Source organism: Eleutherodactylus coqui, chromosome 6 (assembly GCF_035609145.1).
Source record: "Eleutherodactylus coqui strain aEleCoq1 chromosome 6, aEleCoq1.hap1, whole genome shotgun sequence".
Taxonomy (NCBI): Eukaryota; Metazoa; Chordata; class Amphibia; order Anura; family Eleutherodactylidae; genus Eleutherodactylus; species Eleutherodactylus coqui.
In genome coordinates this window covers 114,438,222-114,448,536 of record NC_089842.1, presented here as the reverse complement: position 1 = coordinate 114,448,536, position 10,315 = coordinate 114,438,222, and positions in this window count along the sequence as shown.

The following is a 10,315-nucleotide window of genomic DNA, read 5'->3' as shown; positions in this document are numbered from 1 at the left end:
TAATCTTCCCAGGAGTGTACTCAACAAGTTCCCAAAGTTTCATGGCGATTAGATGAATGGTGTAGTAGCGCAAAAAGAACAGACAGACATACATTCCTTTTTATATATATAGATGACATCAGGAAGTGAGAGAATTAGATTCCGTACGTAAAATTTGGACACTAATTATTTTGCGCTTAGAATTGAATAATCGAGTTGGGACCCATTAACTTTTTCTATTTTTGACATAATCAATGCTCGTGCCAAATTTCAAGTTTCTATGACATTGGGAAGCGAAAAAATTTGATTCCGTACGTAAAATTTGGACGGTAATTCTTTTGCGCCTAGAATTGAATAATCGAGTTGGGACCCATTAGCTTTTTCTATTTATGACATAATCAATGCTCTTGCCAAATTTCAAGTTTCTATGACATTGGGAAGCGAGAAAATTAGATTCCGTACGTAAAATTTGGACGCTAATTCTTTCGCGCTTAAAATTGAATAATCGAGTTGGGACCCATTAACTTTTCCTATTTATGACATAATCAATGCTCGTGCGAAATTTCAAGTTTCTATGACATTGGGAAGCGAGAAAATTAGATTCCGTACGTAAAATTTGGACGCTAATTCTTTGGCGCATAGAATTGAATAATCGAGCTGGGACCCATTAACTTTTCCTATTTATGACATAATCAATGCTTGTGGCAAATTTCATGTTTCTAGAACATCGCGAAGTGAGAGAATTAGTGGCAGTGATTGAAATCAAACGATCTACGTAGGGGGGGGGGGCGTAACTGTCGACGACGCTCGCACGCGCGCCATTTATCATAGCATAATTGTACTATGCCTATAGTCTTCCCAGGAGTGTACTCAACAACTTCCCAAAGTTTCATGGCGATCGGATGAATGGTGTAGTAGCGCATAAAGGACAAACAGACAGACAGACAAACAGACAGACAGACATGCAGACATACATTAAATTTTATATATATAGATGAGTGTATTATATATTTTAGAGGTGATCCCCTTGAAGGGGCGATATGTCCTGGATAGAGATGAGCGAGCACCAAAATGCTCGAGTGCTCGTTACTCGAGTCGAACTTTCAATGATGCTCGAGAGTTCGTTTCGAGTAACGAACCCCATTGAAGTCAATGGGCGACTCGAGCATTTTTGTATATGACTGGTGCTCCGCTAAGGTTTTCATTTATGAAAATCTTAGCAAATCACCAAAGTCATGTAAAAAACACAGAAATGGATAGGGCAGGCGAGGAGCAACATGCAGGGCTGCATTTCGGGCTCCGAGGTCTCACTATTAAGCCACAATAGTAGCAAGAGTGAGACCCCCCCCACTGTCAGCATAACGATCGTCCTCCTCTGCCACAGCTGTAACAGCTGTGGCAGTGAAGAAAAATGTTAGCCCATTGAATTCAATGGAGCCGGCAATACAGCCGGCTCCATTGAAAGCAATGGGCTGCCGGCGAGCGCGGGATGAATTTTCGGGAAGGGCTTAAAAATATAAGCCCTTACCTGAAAATCATCCTAAAATGTGTAAAAATAAAAATAAAAATTACGGCAGCATTAAGATTGTTCTCCTCTGCCACAGCTGTAACAGCTGTGGCAGAGAAGAACGATGTTAGCCCATTGAATTCAATGGAGCCAGCAATGCAGCCGGCTCCATTGAAAGCAATGGGCTGCCGGCGAGCGCAGGATGAATTTTCGGGAAGGGCTTAAAAATATAAGCCCTTACCTGAAAAAGAAAGATTTTATTGTAAAAAAGAGTAAAAATGCAGGCATTCTCTTCAATGGAGCTGCTGCTGCTGCCAGCGACTTCATTGAAGACAATGGTCCGCTGGCATACCTGAATTCTTTTTCAGGGAAGGGCTTTACATATAAGCCATTCCCTGGAAATGAATTAAAAGTGATTTAAAAAACTAAAAAAAATAGATACTCATGTCCCTTCAGCTGCCAGGGCACAGCCGCGTCTTCTCCTGCTGTCCCCTGCACTGTGGTGCTGAACTGCTGTCATTCAGCTGAGAGCTGCGCTGAATTCATGAATGGGTGTGAGTGAGATCTGCCTCTGATTGGTCAGGCTGTGACCAATCAGAGGCAGCTCATTCAGCAGGCGGGGATTTTAAATCCCCGGCTGCTGAATACTACAGAGAGCAGTTCAGGAGAACTGCCAGCTGGCCGCAGCTGAACTCCGTCTGCCGGGAGCAGGTGAGTATATATATTTTTTTTTATTTTTACACATTTCTGGATGAATTGCAGGGAAGGGCTTATATATTTAAGCCCTTCCCGAAAATTCATTGTGCGATCGCCGGCAGCCCATTGCTTTCAATGGAGCCGGCTGTATTGCCGGCTCCATTGAATTTAATAGGCTAACATCGTTCTGCCGGGACAAGGTGAGTATATTTTTTTTTTTACTTTTTACACATTTTAGGATGATTTTCAGGTAAGGGCTTATATTTTTAAGCCCTTCCCGAAAATTCATCCTGCGCTTGCCGGCAGCCCATTGCTTTCAATGGACCCGGCTGTATTGCCGGCTCCATTGAATTCAATGGTCTGTGCTCGTTTAATCGAGACGAGCACCGCGTGGTGCTCATCTCGAGTAACGAGCATCTCGAGCACCCTAATACTCGAACGAGCATCAAGCTCGGACGAGTATGCTCGCTCATCTCTAGTCGTGAGGAGTTTATGGGGGAGTAAGTTATGGTTAATGTTGAGAATATTTAATTGGAAAAGTGATAATGCATCTCTGATTGTATTGTAGTCCTAATGATGAAGTTCCGGTAGGCAGAGTGAATTTAGGAGATCTTGATGCGAAATAAACAAATCATTATGAAATAATTTCAGGGCAGGCACATTATAGAGATTTGAGTATTGTAAGAGGTAATTTTTAAGATGCTTCAGCTTGTTTGGCAATAGATTTAGGAAGGGAGTATATTCGCTAATATTGGGTAAAAAGCACCGTTTCTTGTTAATTTTGCGCCAGATTTTGAAAGAGATTGCGGTGAGAGGATTGGTAATTCCTTTAAGTGAAGGTTTATTGTATGGGGTTATCCAGGGTAGGGAGTGGAGTTCCGTCTCTAGCGAATGGCATTCTATTTGAGCCCACATTTTATTATTAGAAGGGTGTATAAGTTAGAAAATATGGGCTAGGTGTACTGCATTGCAATAGTGTTCAAAATCTGGTAGACCAATACAGCTGGATTTTTTATGCTTTATTAGGGTTGAGTGTTTTACTCTGTGACTTTTATTTTGCCAGATAAATCTGGAGATTAGGCGTTTCAATTTAATAAAGAAAGACTGCAGAATTTCTATAGGGAGTACTTGCATCAGATAGAGAACTTTAGGCAGAACTATCATTTTAACTAAGTTTTTCCTTCCTAACCATGACGTCTGGAGAGATATCCAGCTAGCTAGATCTTTTTCAATTTTGTCTAACTGCGGTAAAAAATGTAGTTTGTATAGTTCGGATAGTATGGGCAAAATTTTGGTTCCCAGATACGATAAATGGGAGCATGTGCTTCTAAACGGGGATGTTTTGGAAATTCGGGACCAGATTCTTTTCTCTACGTTTATGTTAAGGAGTTCAGACTTTGAAAAGTTGAGCATGAAGTTTGAAATTTGTCCAAAAAGGTCAAATTCTCTCAAAAGTGGTTTGAGGGACTGTTGTGGGTTAGATATAAATAACAAGATATCATCAGCAAAAGAAGCTGTCTTATGTTCTACTTGTCCGCATTTAAGGCCTGTAATTTGCAGGTTTTGCCTTATTCTTTCTAAAAACACCTCCATTGACAAGACAAATAGAAGAGGGGAGAGTGGGCAGCCTTGTCTTGTACCATTCCCAATATTGAAGGCGGAAGGGAAGCTTCCATTGATTTTGATTTTGGCCGAGGCTTTTTTATATAGTGCCATGATTTTATCAATAAATTTGTCAGGGAGGCTGAATTTTTGTAGGGTTGATTTAAAAAATAACCAGTTAACCCTGTCAAAGGCCTTTTCTGCATCGGTTGTAAGGATCGCTAGCGGGGTATCAGTATATTTAGCGTGATGTAACGTATTAATAAGTCTGGTAGTGTTTGCTTCTCTAAAGGGCGTGAAGCCCACTTGTTCAGAATTAATAAGGTTTGGGAGAAGAAACTTGATTCTGTTGGCAAGGAATTTAGCATAGAGTTTGATGTCGTTGTTAATTAGTGAAATTGGTCTATAGCTACTGCAGAGGGAACTATCTTTCACTTCCTTAGGAATTAGGGAGATGTGAGCGGTAAGTGCTTCTTTTGGGAAATTGTTTGTGGCGTTATTATGGTTAAAATACTTGTGCAGGGCTTGAGTTAGGATATCTTTAAATGCTTTTTAATATGTGGAACTAAACCCATCTGGGCCTGGGCTTTTACCTTTGGGGAGGGCCTTGATTGTCTCCTCTATTTCTTCTAGGGAGATTGGGCTGTTTAGCGTTAGTTTCTGGGAGTCTGAAATCTGTGGGGGACTGATAGAGTTTAAGATTCTTTGAATCTGCTCAGTTCTCTGTGTGTCTGAACTCTCTTGATTATCTATATTATACAGATCACAATAGTAGGAGCGGAAGATTTTGGCTATAGCATCTGTTGTATGATGGAGTTGGTCATTTTTATCTTTGATTTTGGTGATGAAGGAACTGGAGTTTTGTTTTTTAATCAAGGAGACTAACTTTTTCCCGCATTTGTCTGCTAAAGCATAGTGCTTGAATTTAGCGTAATAAATAGAGATGAGCGAGCATACTCGTCCGTGCTTGATGCTCGCTCGAGTATTAAGATGTTCGAGATGCTCGTTACTTGAGACGAGCACCACCCGTTACTCGAGTCAATTCCATTTCCTTCCCTGCATGTTTAGCGCCATTTTCTGGCCAATAGACATGTAAGGAAGGCATTACCACTTCCTCCTGTGACGTGCCAGCCCTATCCCACCCCCCTGCAGTGAGTGGCTGGCGAGATCAAGTGACCGCCGAGTATTTAAAGCGGTCCCACCCGCGGCTCGCCTCAGACACACGCTGGCAGAGATTAGGGAGGGTGCTGCTGGTGCTATAGTGAGAGGGTTGGCGTCTTCAAGAACTCCAACGGTCCTTATTAGGGCCACATCTGACCGTGTGCATTACTGTTGTGGCTGCTGGGAGCAGTTTTGCACAATTGTTTTTTTTCATCTCGGGCTGTTCAGGCTATAGCGTTCTCAGTCTGCAGTCAAGTATACAGAGTATAGGGGCAGTACTGCTTAGGCAGGGACAGTGGTAGTGTACAATCCTGTCTACAACAACCCCAACGGTCCTTCTTAGGGCTATCTGTGACCGTGTGCATTTTACTGCGTGGCTGCTGGGAGTTGTAGTGCCTCACTAATACCCAGCTAGGCCTTTTTGCAGCCTTGCGTACAATTCTTTTCTGACTGCAGTTTGCGTGACATAACCGCTGTCAGCCTCCAACTGGACGCCCATAATTCCATAATTTTTTACACCGCTCTGTGTGTGCCGTCAACTTCACGCACAGTGTGCGGCGACAGCGCCTGATAGAGGGAAAGTTATATACATGCTATATAGGCTGTATTCTTTTTCAAAAAAATTTAAATAAAAGCTCCTTCGTTGGGCTACCTGTGAACGTGTGCATTTTACTACCTGGCTGCTGGGAGTTGTAGTGAATCACTATTGCATGGCTAGGCCTGTTTGCAGCCTTCCTCATTCTTTGTTTCTGCCTGGAGTTAGCGTTACATAACTGCTGTCAGCGTGAAAGTGTACGCCAATAATTCCATTATTATTTACACTGCTCTGTGTCTGCCATCAACTTCACGCACAGTGTACGGCGACAGCCACTGATAGAGGGAAAGTCATATACACGGTATATAGCCTGTATTCATTTAAAAAAAAAAAGAAGATCCTTCTTAGGGCTACCTGTGACCGTGTGCATTTTACTGCCTGGCTGCTGGGAGTGGTAGTGCCTCACTATTACCCAGCTAGGCCTTTCTGCAGTCTTGCGTATAATTTTTTTCTGACTGCAGTTTGCGTTACATAACCGCTGTCAGCCTCCAACTGGACGCCAATAATTCCATATTTTTTTACACCCCTCTGTGTGTGTCGCCAACTTTACGCACAGCGTGTGGCGACAGCGCCTCATATACACGCTATATAGGCTGTATTCTTTTTCAAAAAAATGTAAATAAAAGCTCCTTCGTTGGGCTACCTGTGACCGTGTGCATTTTACTACCTGGCTGCTGGGAGTTGTAGTGAATCACTACTGCACAGCTAGGCCTGTTTGCAGCCTTCCTTATTCTTTGTTTCTGCCTGGAGTTTGCTTTACAATACCGCTGTCAGCGTGAAAGTGTATGCCAATAATTCCATAATTATTCACACCGCTCTGTGTCTGCTCTATTCGTAATACACAATGCTGAGGGGTAGGGCTAGAGGACGTGGCGAGGACGCGGAGGTCCAAGTGAGGGTGTGGGCACAGGCCGAGTTCTTGGTTCAGGTGAATCGCAGCCGGCTGCTGTGGGATTAGGAGAGAGGCAAGTTTCTGGGGTCCCCAGCTTCATATCACAATTAATGGGTCCACGCGGTAGACCTTTATTACAAACAGTGTGAGCAGGTCCTGTCGAGGATGGCAGAAAATGCATCCAGCAACGTATCGACCACCCAGTCTTCTACGCCGTCCACTACTGCAACTCTGAATCACTCTCACTGCTGCTCCTCCTTCCTCCCAGCCTCCTCACTCCATGAAAATGACACATTCTGATGAGCAGACAGATTCCCCGGAACTGCTCTCGGGCCCCTGCCTTGATTGGGAAAAAATGGTTCCTCTCTCACCTGAGGAGTTTGTCGTGACCGATGCCCAACCTTTGGAAAGTTCCTGGGGTCCGGGTGATGAGGCTGGGGACTTCCGGCAACTGTCTCAAGAGCTTTCAGTGGGTGAGGAGGACGATGATGATGAGACACAGTTGTCTATCAATGAGGTAGTAGTAAGGGCAGTAAGTCTGAGGGAGGACCGCACAGAGAATTCGGAGGCCGAGCAGCTGGACGATGAGGTGACTGACCCCACGTCGTTTGCTAAGCCAACTGAGGACAGGTCTTCAGAAGGGGAGGCAAGTGTAGCAGCAGGACAGGCTGGAAGAGGCAGTGGGGTGGCCAGGGGTAGAGGCAGGGCCAGAGCGAAGACTCCCCCAACTGTTTCCCAAAAGCACTCTCTCACGCCAAGTTACCCTGCAGAGGTCTAGGAGAGAGCGCGGTCGACCGACAAACAGTGGTATGCAACCTGTGTCAAGCCAAGATAAGCCGAGGAGCCACCAGTAGCAGCCTCACCACAACCAGCATGCGCAGGCATATGATGGCCAAGCACCCCACAAGGTGGAACAAAGGCCGTTCACCGCCTCCGGGTCGCACCACTGCCTCTCCCCCTGTGCCCCAACCTGCCACTCAGATCGAATCCCCCTCTCAGGGCGCAGGCACGAGCGCCTCCCGGCCTGCACCCACACCCTCACCTCCGCTGTCATCGGCCCCATCCAGCAATGTCCACAGCGCAGCATTCAGTTGTCGCTAGCGCAAGCGTTGGAGCGCAAGTGCAAATACGCCGCCACGCACCCGCACGCTCAAGCTTTAAACGTGCACATTACAAAATTGATCAGCTTTAGTGCAGATGGTGGAATCATCACAGACAAGCGTACCAGCCTGTGAACTGCCAGTGCTGATATGCTTACACTCATAAAGATGAACAAGCCTTCCCCTGACTTCTCTTCTCCACCGGCGGAGAGCAGTAAAACCTAAAGATTCTTTTCGCTGCAACCGCAGATAAAAGCACTCTTCTCTATTACTGGGAAAACGGGGCATTTATCTTTGTCAATCTATCTCTGACATTAGTCCTCCTCCTGCTACTCCTCCTCCAGAAACAACATGTCATCGCACTGAACGGCCAATTTTTCAGTGGCCCAAAAGGCTCATCTACATCTACCAATGTTTTTACAATTTTTCAAAGTTTCAAAAGTATTGAGACTGTAACATGAACCAATTTTTTAAACAGGGCAGCCTACAGGCTCTGTTACAAATTAAGCAACAGTGAGCTGTATCTTTAAAAAAATGTTTATGGGTTTCATCTGCCCTCTCGGTTGATGAATTTTTCAGAGATACACTTGTACTCTTGGTACACTTATTTTTCGGGCCCACGCCTACACTCTTATCCAACTATTTTTTCCGGCCTTCGCCTACGCTCATGGTATCCCAATGTTTCAGAGGTTGGCCTATACTATTACTACAGAAATTTTGCTGGGGTCTGCATGCCTATACTTCTGCAACAAGGAAGTTACAGGGGTCTGCCTATACTTCTGGCATGTAAATGTTACAGGGGTCAGCTTATACTGCTGCCACAATGATGTTACTGGGGTCTGCCTATACTTCTGCTACAGAAATGTTACTGGGATCAGTCTATACTGTTACTACAGAAATGTTACAGGGGTCTGCGTATACTGATGCTTCAAAAATGGTACTGGGGTCTGCCTATTCTTCTGCTACATAAATGTTACAGGGGTTTGCTTATACTGCTGCCACAAGCATGTTACTGGGGTCTGCCTATACTTCTGCTATAGAAATGTTACTGGGTTCAGTCTATACTGTTACTACAGAAATGTTACAGGCGTCTGCGTATACTGCTGCTACAAAAATAGTACTGGGGTCTGCCTATGCTTCTGCTACATAAATGTTACAGGGGTCTGCTTATACTGCTGCCACACTGATGTTACTGGGGTCTGCCTATACGTCTGCCACATAAATTTTACTGGGATCTGTCTATACTTTAACTACAGAAATGTTACAGGAGTCTGCGTATACTTCTGCTACAACAATGGTACTGGGGTCTGCCTATGCTTCTGCTACATAAATGTTACAGGGGTCTGCGTATACTTCTGCTACAACAATGGTACCGTGGTCTGCCTATGCTTCTGCTACAGAAATGTTACAGGGCTCTGCTTATACTGCTGCCACAAGGATGTTACTGGGGTCTGCCTATACTTCTGCTACAGAAATGTTACTGGGAACTGTCTATACTGTTACTACAGAAATGTTACTGGGGTCTGCGTATACTTCTGCTACAACAATGGTATTGGGGTCTGCCTATACTTCTGCTACATAAATGTTCTCCCTAGACTTCTGCAACATAACTGTTACTGGGGTCTCCCTAGACTTCTGCAACATAACTGTTACTGGGGTCTCCCTAGACTTCTGCAACATAACTGTTACTGGGGTCAGCTTATACCTACAGGACTATTACAGGGGTCTGTGTATACTATGGGTGCACTATCTCTTCCCATCGCGGTGTTCTACCTATCTGGCCCAAAAAAAACGAGACTGATTATGGCATGGAGTGTGGGCCGAGGCCAACATGTATTTTCTCTCACGTTACCAAAGCTATCCGGGGCACTGCAATGGGATTTCTTTCTGTACCGTCTGTGGGTTCCTGCTAGCCACCCATGCTGTGGGTGCACACAGACTTGCCATAGTGGAGTTGTACCTGCCTGGCACTTTAAAAAAAAAACAGACTGACTAGGGCATGGAGTGTTGGCCGAAGCCAACATGTATTTTCTCTCACAAAACCTCAGCTATCCGGGGCACTGCAATGGGCTGGCAGCTGAGTCCCCTTTATGCCCACGTTTGCAGCTCCTGACGGAGGTGGCACAAGATTGGAATGAAGATCGAATGTCAATCTATTATCAATTCTCAACAGCATTGTGGGCTATCGCCCACACTTTCAAGGAGGGTCGCTGCCTGGCCCTGCCAACCCTCTGCAGTGTGTGCCTCCGGTTCCTCCTCATGGCAGACAAACTTATAAATAGACATGAGGGTGGTGTGGCTATGAAGCCAGCATGTGGCACGAGGGCAGCTGAAGGCTGCGCAGGGACACTTTTGTGGCGCTGCGGACGCAGGGTCGTGCGCGCGCGGGGGGGGGGTTTACAGGGGTCTGCGTATACTTCTGCTACAAAAATGGTATTGGGGTCTGCCTATACTTCTGCTACATAAATGTTGCAGGGGTCTGCTTATACTGCGGCGACAGACATGTTACTGGGGTCTGCCATTACTTCTACAGAAATGGTACTGTGGTCTGCCTCTACTGCTGCAACAAAAATGTTACTGGGGTCTGCTTATGCTTCTGCTACAAAAATGTTTCAGGGGTCTGCTTATACTGCTGCTACAGAAATGTTACAGGGGTCTGCCTATACTGCTGCTACAGAAATGTTACTGGGGTCTGCCTATATTTCCACTACAGAACTGGTGCTGGGGTCTGACTATACTGCTCCCACCTAAATTTTACAGGGGTCTGCCTATACTCCTGCTAC